Here is a 13,361-nt window from a genome sequence, read left to right as displayed (position 1 = left end):
ATGGCTGGTGAAAACTATACCAGGGTCACGGAGTTTATTTTCACAGGCTTAAAGTGCCATCTGCATGCACAAGGCTTCCTCTTCTTGCTCCTCCTTCTTTTTTACCTTGTTACCATGACGGGAAACCTGGGCATGGTTACCCTCATCCGGACGGATCCCCGCCTGCACACACCGATGTACTTCTTTCTCAGTCACCTGTCCTTTGTGGATGTCTGCTTTTCATCCGTGGTTGGCCCCAAGATGCTCAGAGACTTCTTCGCTGAAAGGAAAGCCATTTCTTTCCTGGGCTGCGCCTTGCAGCAGTGATTCTTTGGGTTCTTTGTGGCCATCGAGTGCCTTCTCCTGGCATCCATGGCTTATGACCGCTACGTGGCCATCTGTAACCCACTGCTGTATTCAGTTGTCATGTCCCACAGGCTCTGCATACAGCTGGTGGTCGGACCCTACGCTGTTGGATTTCTGAACACCATGACCCACACAACAGCTGCTTTTCGACTTCCCTTTTGTGGTTCCAACATTATCAATCACTTCTTCTGTGACATGTTCCCGCTTCTCTCTCTGGTATGTGCTGACACGCGGATCAATAAATTGCTAGTTTTCATCGTGGCTGGATCTGTACTTGTCGTCAGCAGCCTGACCATATTAATCTCCTATTTTTAAATCCTCATCTCTATCCTGAGCATCCGCTCTGCTCATGGGAGGCACAGGGCCTTTTCCACCTGCTCTTCCCATCTCACAGCTGTCTCCATCTTGTATGGGACTCTCTTCTTTATCTACGTGAGGCCAGGCGCAGTTTTTTCTCTGGATCTCAATAAAGTGGTGGCAGTGTTCTACACAGCAGTGATTCCCAAGTTGAATCCTCTCATCTACAGCTTGAGAAATAAAGAAGTGAAAGCTGCTTTGTGCAGGATCATCGCCAGGAGAACGTTTTGCCTCAAAAGTTAAATTTCCATCTAAAGCAGAAAATAGATTAAAAAGTAAAGCTTCCAGACATGGTTAGACTATCTGACCATCATCCAAAGATGCTAAAAAGTTTGCAGAATTTGGGGATGCTATCCTTCCGTTCTTCTACATGATTTTTATTTTAGTACCTTTTTTTAAAAGCTCCATTTCACCATGTCCCTATTAGTGATAAAAATCCCCAATCACCCAGACTCAGAGCGATTCTTTCTCCTCAGATATCTTCATTGCTGAGAATATGATGGAATCTAATAAATGTTGAGGAAACCTAGTTACTAATGCTCTCACACTAGTTGGACCACCAGAAATGTCCAGATGAGGTGAGATTCTTTGGAACAGCAAACATTACCCCTATCCTTACATGTAGAGGTGAAAATATCAAACAGAACATTTACTTCTCTTACATATGCCTTTACAAAGTAAATAATGCTCCATACATTATATTTAGTATTTATTATGTTTATTTTCTTAATTCTTACCTTCCAAAAATACAATATCATGATCACTGAAAATAAAAAGAAAATGCAGCTAAGCAAGTAAAGAAAAATGTTAACCAAAACACAAAAGCAAAACAACAACAACAAGAACTCTTTAGTTTTCCAACTATTACGTTAGCATTAATATTCAGTTTTCCCTAGTTCTTTCAAATAAAGATAGAGATAGCTTACTACAGAAAGCAGAAATAAATTACAAAGAAGTGAATGAAAAAAATGAGAAAACTTCTAAAAAATCAGGAACGATGTGCTGAGAAGTTATTGGTAACTAAAATGCAGAAAATTTGTTTCTTATTGTCTTGTTAGTATTTTCCTGTTATTCTTCTCAAACTAAAAAAATACAATAGAATGGAGATAAAAATTATTTCAACACCTTTCTGCTCCCCTCAACCTCAGAAGAATCCAAAGAGGAATTATATGAATTGCAATCATTTTCATAAAATTTAAGTGCATTTTGAAAAGTATCCATTTGGTATAAACTAAATTCTAACAACATCTATTTTTAGCCCTGATAGCTATTGGTGAATTAAAAGCGTAAAATTTATCTCTAGGCTATACAGAGATCCACATATGAGTAGGGGAAACAAAACAAAACAAAAAACAGACATGCTTGAGTAGTGATGTAGGAAAGAAATAGGGTGTAGAATCTAACTCAAACCCCTGCCCAGATAAATATCTTGATGGGGTTGTTGGATAAGCAAATGATTTCTCAGGCAGTATGGATGAAAGGATAGGGTCACAATCCTTCCTCAGACCAGAAGTTGTTGTATCTGCTTTGAACATTGCAACTATACTAAGAATAGCACGTTACAGGGACTGGACTGGGCATGGAGTGAATGGGTTCAAGGGAAGTGAGCAGACTGTGGAATCAACTGGATACCAAGATGCAGAGCCAGTGTACAGGCTAGGAATAATGGCCTGCATTCAATGAAGCTGTTGCCTCTGCAGGAATGAGGCATGTGCTAAATAGTCAGAGAGACAGAAATAGTGCTAGTAGGAGGCTATTAAAAGGATCAGGATGTTAGCTCAGAAATTTCCTCCATTTAATTTCCATTATTTATTTATTGTAGAAACAATTAATTAGATGGAGGCTGGGATGAACCATTTCAGATGTGTATGTGTTTGCTGCTAATAGTGTAATGAGGTGACTTTTCTTTCTCTTGATGGAAAGAAAATTATCACTGTTCTGATCTGTGCCTTAGAGCAGAGGTTCTTGGGGCTCTTGCAGATGGTACGTCGTTCCTCTAAACATCTATGGCATCTAAATATCTTCTGGAAACCAGAGCTCTATCTATTTGCTGAGCCACAAAGATGGTGTGTTATGGTGGTGGAGAGGGGTTTCTGCTCTTTGTTTTGCGAACACCATTATAGCTCATGACAACTGCTGATTTCCAATTATTCTCCAGGTCATTTCTAAGACATTGCCCTACTATTTGCCATCGAATGCTCTGACACTCCATCCAACGTATTTTTACTCAAAAATATTTTTATTATGGAATGTTTACATTTATAGCATAATATAACACAATGAGATCCTCTGTTCCCAATATCCAGGTTGTTACTGTTTATGTCTGGATTTATAGGTATGGTCTAGCCACCTGCGTGGGAAAGAAAGTTAAAAGGGGGCTTCCCTGGTGGCTCAGATGGTAAAGAATCTGCCTGCAATGCAGGAGCCCCTGGTTCCAACCCTGAGTCCTGAAGATAGCCTGGGGAAAGGAATAACAACCCACTTCAGTATTCTTGCCTGGAGAATCCCATGGACAGAGGAGCTTGCTGGGCTGCAGTCCATGTACTCTCTGTTTACCTCCTTATGGCCACTGTGAGAATTCACTCAGCTGCTGGAGGGCACAGACTTTCACCCTTGCTTTTACCCTGCGTGATCTCTACACTGGATGAGAACTGCTTCTTTCTCTCTGACTTAGTCTTCCAAGGTTTCCTGACTTTCTCTAAAGGAGTGAAGCCTTTAACACTAAGGTCTCATCAACAAAAGGAATATTTAGAAAAAAGAAGATTTTTTTCCCCCTAAGACCTAAATTCATATCCAATACAGGATATGGGGGAAAAAAGGGCTTCCATGAAAATCAAGTGAACTGGGAAAGTTCCTATGATTCTATACCATCTAGCAAGGATTCTGAATGAATGGGAAAAGGAGAGGCTGCTTGATCAGAATTTATGTTCCTGTCATTTGGACACCATGATTGCTTCTCACTTTCCCAGGAAAAGAATAAAGTTCAAACCCCATGCATCAAATCCTGCTGCCAAGAGATTGCTGTTAATCTTGACTTTGAACCACAAACAACAGTGCTATATTGCTTCAATCTTGTCTGTTTGTGACCCTATGTACTGTAGCCCACCAGGCTCCTGTGTCTATGGGATTCTCCAGGCATAAATACTGGAGTGGGTTGCCAGGCCCCGCTCCAGGGGATCTTCCACACCCAGGGGAAGAACCCATATCTTTTATGTCTCCTGCATTGGCAGATGGGTTCTTTACCAATAGCACCATCTGGGAAGCCCTTTGAACCACACACAATTCCTTAAAATACCTTTATTAGATCTCTGCACCAAAGAAAATTTCTGGAGCATTCCTTTGTTTTTTCCTGTCCCAATCTCTAATGAGCTTTTTCACAGTTGAATTTCTAATACTAATTTTGATGTTATAACATACTGTCACAAAACTGATCTAATTAATCTATGATTTTGGACTAGAAGACATATATGGCAACATTAAAAAAGTCACCCAGAGATGAAAAATTACGTCCAAGGTAAGAGAAACCCAAGTAAGACAGAAGATGTTGTAAGAGGGCATCAGAGGGCAGACAGACTGAAACCACAATCGCAGACAACTAGCCAATCTGATCACATGGACCACAACCTTGTCTAACTCAGTGAAACTAAGCCATGCCATGTGGGGCCACCCAAGATGGATGGGTCATGGTGGAGAGGTCTGACAGAATGTGGTCCACTGGAGAAAGGAATGGCAAACCACTTCAGTATTCATGCCTTGAAAACCCCATGAACAGTATGAAAAGACAAAAAGATAGGATACTGAAAGAGAGACTCCCCAGGTCGGTAGGTGCCCAATATGCTACTGGAGATCAGTGGAGAAATAACTTCAGAAAGAATGAAGGGATGGAGCCAAAGCAAAAACAATGCCCAGTTGTGGATGTGACTGGTGATAGAAGCAAGGTCTGACGCTGTAAAGAGCCATATTGCATAGGAACCTGGAATGTCAGGTCCATGAATCAAGGCAAATTGGAAGCGGTCAAACAGGAGATGGCAAGACAGAACGTTGACATTCTAGGAATCAGCAAACTAAAATGGACTGGAATGGGTGAATTTAACTCAGATGACCATTATGTCTACTAATGCGGGCAGGAATCGCTTAGAAGAAATGGAGTAGCCATCATAGTCAACAAAAGAGTCTGAAATGCAGTATTTGAATGTGATCTCAAAAATGACCGAATGATCTCTGTTTGTTTCCAAGGCAAACCATTCAATATCACGGTAATCCAAGTCTATGCCCTGACTAGTAACACTGAAGAAGCTGAAGTTGAATGGTTCTATGAAGACCTACTAGACCTTTTAGAACTAACACCCAAAAAAGATGTCCTTTTCATTATAGGGGACTGGAATGCAAAAGTAGGAAGTCAAGAAACACCTGGAGTAACAGGCAAATTTGGCCTTGGAGTACAGAATGAAGCAGGACAAAGGCTAATAGAGTTCTGCCAAGAAAACGCACTGGTCATAGCAAACAGCCTCTTCCAACAACACAAGAGAAGACTCTACACATGGACATCACCAGATGGTCAATACTGAAATCAGAGCGATTATATTCTTTGCAGGCAAAGATGGAGAAGCTCTATACAGTCAGCAAAAACAAGACCAGGAGCTCATTGTGGCTCAGATCATGAGCTCCTTCTTGCCAAATTCAGAATTAAACTGAAGAAAGTAGGGAAAACCACTAGACCATTCAGGTATGACCTAAATCAAATCCCTTATGACTATACAGTGGAAATGAGAAATAGATTGAAGGGACTAGATCTGATAGACAGAGTGACTGATGAACTATGGACAGAGCTTCATGACATTGTACAAGAGAAGGGAGCAAGACCATCTCCATGGAAAGGAAATGCAAAAAAAGCAAAATGGCTCTCTGGTGAGGCCTTACAAATAGGTGTGAAAAGAAGAGAAGTGAAAAGCAAAGGAGAAAAGGAAAGATATACCCATTTGAATGCTGAGTTCCAAAGAATAGCAAAGAGAGATAAGAAAGCCTTCCTCAGTGATCAGTTGAAAGAAATACAGGAAAAGAACAGAATGGGAAAGTCTAGAGATCTCTTCAAGAAGATTAGAGATACCAAGGGAACATTTCATGCAAAGATGGGCTCAGTAAAGGACAGAAATTGTATGGACCTAGCAGAAGCAGAAGATATTAAGAAGAGGTGGCAAGAATACAAAAACCTACTACGCCTGAGTTATTTGGGTCCAGGTAGTTCTGGGTGAGCCTAAGGCTACAGGGACCTTCATGACTCACGTGTTCCCTAGGCCAAGTGAGATGACTCTGGGCCCCTCTGAAGCAATCTGGGAGGATAGCTACATAAGAAAAAAGCCAGGGAATTCATTCACGGCCATCCAGTGACTACTCTGAGTCTCAGCAGTAATTGATGCAAACCACAGTTCATCCTCCTCCCCTAGAAAGACTGACTCTTGCATCTCTGGGAAGCTAAAGTGATGCTAGAAACAGTGTAGGTCTTATAGGCTTAGAATTTGTTCATCTCATGTCTGGAGACTCCATCAGGGCAAACTATACCTCATTTTATGTCTCAATCAAAGAAAGAAAGATTTATAAACAATTTAAGAAAGAGTAATTGGTCAGGAAAGAGGATACAGTGTTTACTGTAAGTCCCTGAGCATCTGAAATTATCTCTTGATGCAGAACCCAACCTTTAGAAAGGATTAGGGGCTCTTGGGTCTTCTTCAGGTGTTTGAAAATTCCCTGAAACACAGGGATTATCCGAGTAGACATTCTACTTTGTCAAGGCTGTGGAGGCTTGAAGTGGAGCTCATTCAAACAGTGGACCTTCCACCTAGCTGGAAGTGGCTCCCATCTGAACTCAGGGTGATGGGTCAGTGACTGCACCCTCCCAAATCTCACTTGAACCATTTCAAAGCCAAACATAATGGGGTTGAAGTCAGATATCCTGATGCCGATGGAGAGTAGATTTGTTTGTATCCTTCACAAAAGATCGCGTTGAGTGTGACAAGTTTTGAGCCATCCTGGAGATTCCATAAGTTACTTTCTTGGACCATGGTTTTTATCACTCTTTAAAAATGATGGGCAGTTTTTTTAAAAAATTGAGAGGCTATTTCAACTTGCTTGGGTTATTATACAATTTAGTGTAAAAATCCAACAAAAAACTAATAAGAATATAAAATATTTGTGACTAAAGTTTAAAAAAATATATATTTTTTGTTGCCTAAGAAGAATAATAAAAGACACTTCTGGAGCTGGTACTTAAAATCACTCTAAAATATTTGGAAAATAGAACATGAAAGAGATAAAAATCACATGTAGTTGTAGTGGTCACATAAACATATTTTCATATGTTTATTTCAGTTATTTCTTGTTTATATGTATTTGTATAGTATATGTAGAACTCAGAAATACATCGATGTATGCAATTCATTTTATGAGCTAATGGGATATTAAAAAACAAAAGTCCTTATATAATATGGTTGGTCTGTACGGAACATTTGTGTTAAAGCATTTGTTTATATTCTTCTAGTATCTTTCTGTGTAGGTACATGTACTATATGAAAAGATTTCTTATGGAATATTCTTTAATCATAAATCCTAAATACTTTTAATTGGACTATTGTTACTAACTATTCTCAGTAGGAGTTTTAATTGCCAAAATAATTTATATGATTAACAAATACACTTGTGATGACTTATAATAATATGATGGTAGGTAGGCAGTATCCCAGGTTCTGAGGATGTATCTGTGAGCCACACAAGCAAAGACCCTTCCTACATGGAGCTTACATTCTACTGAGAGGAGAAAGAAAGAAAGAAAGTGAAGTCGCTCAGTCGTATCTGACTCTGTGACCCCATGGACTGTAGCCCACCAGGCTCCTCTGTCCACAGGATTCTCCAGGCAAGAATACTGGGGTGGGTTGCCGTTTCCTTCTCCAGGGGATCTTCCCGACCCAGGGATCCAACCCAGGTCTCCTGCATTGCAGGCAGACGCTTTAACCTCTGAGCCATCAGGGGAGTAACGCATTGAGAGGAGAGAGGCTTGCAAATAAAGACAAATCAAACTGTGGCCAGTACTACTGTGAAAGAAGAGCATAAAGAGGTGGAGTGTGTCTTGCAGTGGAGGCAGGGTCATGCAGCTGGTTTGTCGTGGGGCTGGGGGTTCCAACTCAGATCCTCAGACAGTAAAGCTTATACTTCTAGCTATTGTATTAATGCCATCATCATACTCAGATCACTGAGGAAAAGCAATAGATGAGAAGTCAAACGGACCCCATCTACTTCTGCAGCAGAAACTGCTGAAGAAACATCCCATATTTCATTCTGCCCATCTTTAACGGATGACCTATGTTTGGTTGGTGCATTGAAGCCTGTGTGCATGTGCGCCAAGTTGCTTTCATTGTGTCTGACTCTTCTCTGTCCGTGGGATTCTCCAGGCAAGATCACTGGAGTGGGTTACTATTTCCTTCTCCAGGGGATCTTCTCGGCCCATGGATTGAACCCGCGTATCTTATGTCTCCTGCACTGACAAGTGGGATCTTTACCACCAGCGCTACCTGGGAAGGCAGTATGAAAGACTGCGTTTCTCATCGTCCTTTGTAATTGGGTGTTGACACGTTACTAAGTCCTGACGGGTAAGTGGAAGATTTGTGAGGTACCTATAGGAAGTCTTCTTATACTTTCAGACCAGTGCCTTTCTTCTCAGCTAGCTCCCTTGTGCGGCTTTAATGATGGAACTTGAGCAATCATTTTGGACCACAAGGAAGCATTCGCATCCCTGATACTTTGTACAACCGTATTAGTCCTATATTGTGGTAAAAATAAATTCCTTTAAATACTTTTTGAAAGTCACCTATTTTGAGTTTTATATCATAGGACTAGGCAATCCTGATTCAAATTAACCCAGATGCCTATTTTGGAGGCAGAGGTGGCAACAGCTTATCTGTACCATACTTTGGTTGACTGTTGACTTGGTTTTTAGGTTTAGTACATTAAAATAGAGTAATATTCAGAGAAGATAGTAAAGGAATAGTTTCTATTTACTGTCTCTCTCTCCAGTTGACACACTTCAAGAGAAACAAATGTTGATTTTGACCCAACTCGTGCTTAGTAATCTGGTGGCTGTGTCCAGAGTGTTGGGGTTTCCTCACTGGTTTCCTCCGCTGGAGCAAGTGCTTACATCAGTGATTAATTCGGGAGAGGCAGGGTCTCATGATTGACAGCCCTATCAGGTCTAGGATGGACAAGTTATTTATAATAAAAGAGTAATTCTGTTGCCAAAGAAGGAAAAAGGGAGATCTGATTAGACAGATAAACACATCTGAAATGAAACTTTGAGGCAAGAGAGAGGAAGGTTTAAAGAAGATATTTTGGTGAAAGAAAGACACCGTTTTCACAACTTCCTATGCCAGAGCAATGTGAGAAACACTCTGAAAAAAAAAAAAACAACAACAAAACCTCATTTTTAATGTGCTTAGATTTTTGTGTGTGCGAGAGGCAGAGAGACAGAGACAGAGGCAGAAAGAGAGAAGTTAAATGGGAATGTCCCAGTTAATTTCAGGATACCCAAGTGAGACTACATGATGAAAAATTTAAAATAAGAAGCAGTATTTAGTATCACAGATAATTTAAACAAAAGGTTTATTTTGCTCATCTGTGAAATGGGGACAACATTATGTGAGGCACTGGATGAATATAAAAATAAGTACAAGATCATGAAAAAGTGCTCAGAAGATTGTAAGCGACATTTTACTATTTTTATTATCAATATTCTTTTTTTATATAAAAACATTTATAGCAGTATTGACTGCAGGTTTTGTTGATTTTTAAATTTGATTTGCAAAGTAAATGCAATAGCTTTCTTTTTTTAGACTTCAGTAAGATAATTTAAAAATTTTTTATTTTCGCAAATTAATTTATTTTAATTGAAGGCTAATTACTTTAAAGTATTGTAGTGGCTTTTGCCATACATTCACATGAATCAGCCATGGGTGTACAATATTCTTCAAGTTAATAAAAATTCCATATTATCATCTTTATAGGCATAAGACAAAATCAGTTCTTAATTAAACTATATAAAGTTTTAGTAGCCCAGGAAAAGAGGAATTCTTATTGATCGAATGTCCTGGAGAAACACTACTTCTTTAATGTAGGGAAATATATGACTCTGAAGCAGTTTATTCACTAGAAATTTGTGAGCTCTATCTTAGGGTTCCCCAGTGGCTCAGCAGCAAAGAACCCACCTGGCAATGCAGGAGACATGCATTCCATCCAGGAATCAGGAGGATCCCTGGAAGAAGGAAATGGCAACCCACTCCAGAATTCTTGCCTGGGAAATCCCACGGACAGAGGAGCCCGGCAGCTACAGTCCATGGAGTCTCAAAGAGTCTGACACGACTTAGTGACTAAACAACAGCAAATCTCTCTTAGGGTATTTTGAAAGAAATGTGACAAAACATTAGCTTCTAAGACTCATACTAGTCCTGCTCCAGCATCATGTTAATAAAGATTCCCTCAAAATGACCTTATTTTCTAAACTATTATAAACCCGATTTTAAATATTTAGTATTACAAAGAAAGATTCCCCTCCACCTTTTTATTCATCTGCTATTTAACAGGATCTCAGTGAATACAGTGAACTGTAAGTGATAATCACTCAGTTGTGTCTGACTCTGTGACCCCATGGACTGTAGCCCACCAGGCTCCTCTGTCCATGGAATTCTCCAGGCAAAAATACTGGAGTGGGCTGTCATTCCCTTCTCCAGGGGATCTTTCCAACCCAGGGATGGGACCTGTGTCTCCTGCATTGCCCGCAGACTTTTTGTCATTGAGCCACCAGGGAAGCTTCAGTGCATATAGAAAGCGTTAGTCACTCAATTGTGTCTGACTCTTTGTGACCCGTGGAGTGTAGCCCCCCAGGCTCCTCTGTCCATGGAATTCTCCAGGCAAGAGTACTGAGGTGGGTAGTCATTCCCTTCTCCAGAGGAACTTCCTGACCCAGAGATTGAATCCACATCTCCGGCATTGCAGGCAGATTCCTTACAGTCTGAGCCACCTGGGAAGCCCACTTTCTGCTGTATTGCCCCCATACTGAATACAGGGTGTGTTCAAATAAAGTGTAGGCAAGGTTCTTAGTGAAGTAAGTAACATTGTTATAGTTCCTTTGCAAGGTGGTGTTAAACGTTGCCACGAGGTGGCAGCATCAGCTTATCAATCACAATAAAAGTGTGTTCACATTTCCTTCATTATTTTTTAAGGTTTTTTTTTTTTTGGATGTGGATCATTTTTAAAGTCTTTATTGAGTTTGTTACAATACTGCTTCTATTTTATGTTATTTTGGTTTTTTGGTCACAAAGCACAGGGGATCTTAACTCCCTGACCAGGAATTGAACCTGCACCTCCTGCATGGGACCGGATACCACTGGATACCAGAGAAGTCCCGTCTGCTAATTTACAAAGGATTCCATAGAGTTTCCTTGTGTAGCTTGGAACTAGAGAAAATGGAGAGCCTATATCCAGTTAGAAACAAATATAAAATTATCAGAAAATAGATCTCACTGGACTGACTGAGGTTATGGAGCAGAATTTTAATTGCACTTTCCCTTAACTGTTCTTTCCCAAGATACAGTCCACTTTGGGGACAGGACATCTTCAGTAAGAACACAGAGAAAATGACGCAACGAATTCGGGGGACTTGCAGCTAGTTGGCTAAGACTCTGTATGTGTTACAGTGGAGTCTTCCACACCTTCTTTCTGGAGGAAAGCAAAAAACAAAATCAAATGACTGTTGAAATTTTGGACCCATTCTATGTGTGAAGTTAAGGGAAGAGATGAAAGCTAACAAGCTTGATTTGTTTTTACTTTAGTTCTTCTTGCCATCTTTAAAGAAGAGGGACCCCAGTGAAACGTAAGTTAAGAACTTCTAAATCATTATCTGTTCCTTTTCCTACCTGATTTTTAGCAAGTTCAGGAGAACATAAATGAAGTAAATCGAAAGCAAATTTCATATTTGACTCATGGCCACGATGGCATGACCCTTGTCTTTGATGGATGGTTGAGGAAGGTCTAAGAAGAGATAACCTAGGTAGAGAAAAGTTCAGGTTCTGCAGTTGGATCAAAATATTATAACACGAGTATAAAACGGATCAGAGATGCCTTAGCAGCAGGAACAGGGGAAAAGAAAAGCCCTGAATTCAGTTCACATTCCAGTCTGAGCCATCTGGGTGATTTCCTTTCTCCTTGCTGAAAGAAGGTTATTGTGGGCTGTGGTGTTGTTATCCTAAGCACTCTGAACCCCAGAGTGACTTGAGTTCCTCATCCTGTGTGGTCTCACCTGTTGGATCACTGTAGTCTATTCTAGGCATCAAGCCACATCGAAAAACTGAGAAATTAAAATGTCATGCAGAAGGCTTGGGCAGGGGCTTCCTTGGTTGTTTAATGGTAAAGACTCCGCCTGCCAATGCAGGAGACACAGGTCTGACCTCTGACCTGGGGAGATCTAACATGCTGTGGATCAGCTTCGTGGGTGCTGCACAGCTATTGAGCCCGTGGTGGAGTCCGCACACTGCAACTGTCGCACCTATGGGCTGCAGTCACTGAGGCCCGAGCACCCTAGAGCCTGTGCTTAGCAACAGGAGAAGGACCAGTGAGAAGCCTGAGCACCGCGGCTAGAGAGGAACCTCCGCCCGCCGCACCCAGGGAAAAAGCCGCTCAGCCGTGAAGTCCCAGCACGGCCTGTATAAGCGCTTGAGCAACTCAGGTTCAAGGAGATCAGCTGACTTATCCAAGGCCATTCTCACAGTGCATGATAAAAGAATACATAGAGGGTATCGAGTTGGGCTAATTCAGGCTCTACTCATGGTTTCTTCCATGTACCGTTTCCATAAAGTGATGCTTAAACTCAGCATTCTAGTATCCTATGGCCTTCCCACTAATGACCATTGGCTGTAACCTCAAGAAAAGTAAAGAAGGCTTGAGCAGGTTTAGCAACAAAGACTGACGACAGGAGTTGATGCGCTTTCGGCAAAGGGCAAACGGAAGACTGAGATGAGGTGCCTGAGTGATCCTGGAGAAAGTGTCAACAAGTGGTGGGTGTGACAGGTGGACGGCTTGACGGCCCATCCTACCTTTCTCTTTAATTTCCCTAAAGTGAAGAATATCATGCAAGCTATATTATTGGGCCTCAGAGGTATAGCCTTGCTGAAGTTGAATAATAAATTTCAAAATAAAAAGTGAAGGAAAAGTGCTTAGCATAAGTGTGATGTTGAACTCCAATATTCCTGGGCAAATAAAAATTTAAAGTATGTGCAGTTTTCTGAGCACTTACACATCAACCCTCTCATTCTAAGTGAGTAAGAGTTCTGAGAGGTCAAGTTACAGGGGTTTCAGCCGCATTGAATGAATGAAGCAACTCAGGTTCAAAGAGATCAGCTGACCTAACCACGGCCATACTTACAGTGCATGAAAAAAGAATACATAGAGGATATAGAGTTGGGCTAATTCAGGCTCTTCTCATGGTTTCTTCCATGTACTGTTTTCATAAAGTCATGCTTAAACTCAGCTTTCTAGTATCCTATGGGCTTCCCACTAATGACCATTGGCTGTAACCTCAAAAAAATAGGAAGCCAAAATGTGTTTTGTGTACTCCTATTGCA

General features: G+C 40.9%; 1 pseudogene; it reads left to right on the top strand.

The window, feature by feature from the left end:
- Positions 1-945, top strand: LOC128060760 (olfactory receptor 1009-like; annotated as a pseudogene).
- The last annotated feature ends 12,416 nt before the right edge of the window (positions 946-13,361 follow it).

Source organism: Budorcas taxicolor, chromosome 15 (genome assembly GCF_023091745.1).
Source record: "Budorcas taxicolor isolate Tak-1 chromosome 15, Takin1.1, whole genome shotgun sequence".
Classification (NCBI taxonomy): Eukaryota; Metazoa; Chordata; class Mammalia; order Artiodactyla; family Bovidae; genus Budorcas; species Budorcas taxicolor.
The sequence above is the reverse complement of the archived record's forward strand: the minus strand, read 5'-3'. Positions and strand labels throughout refer to the sequence as shown.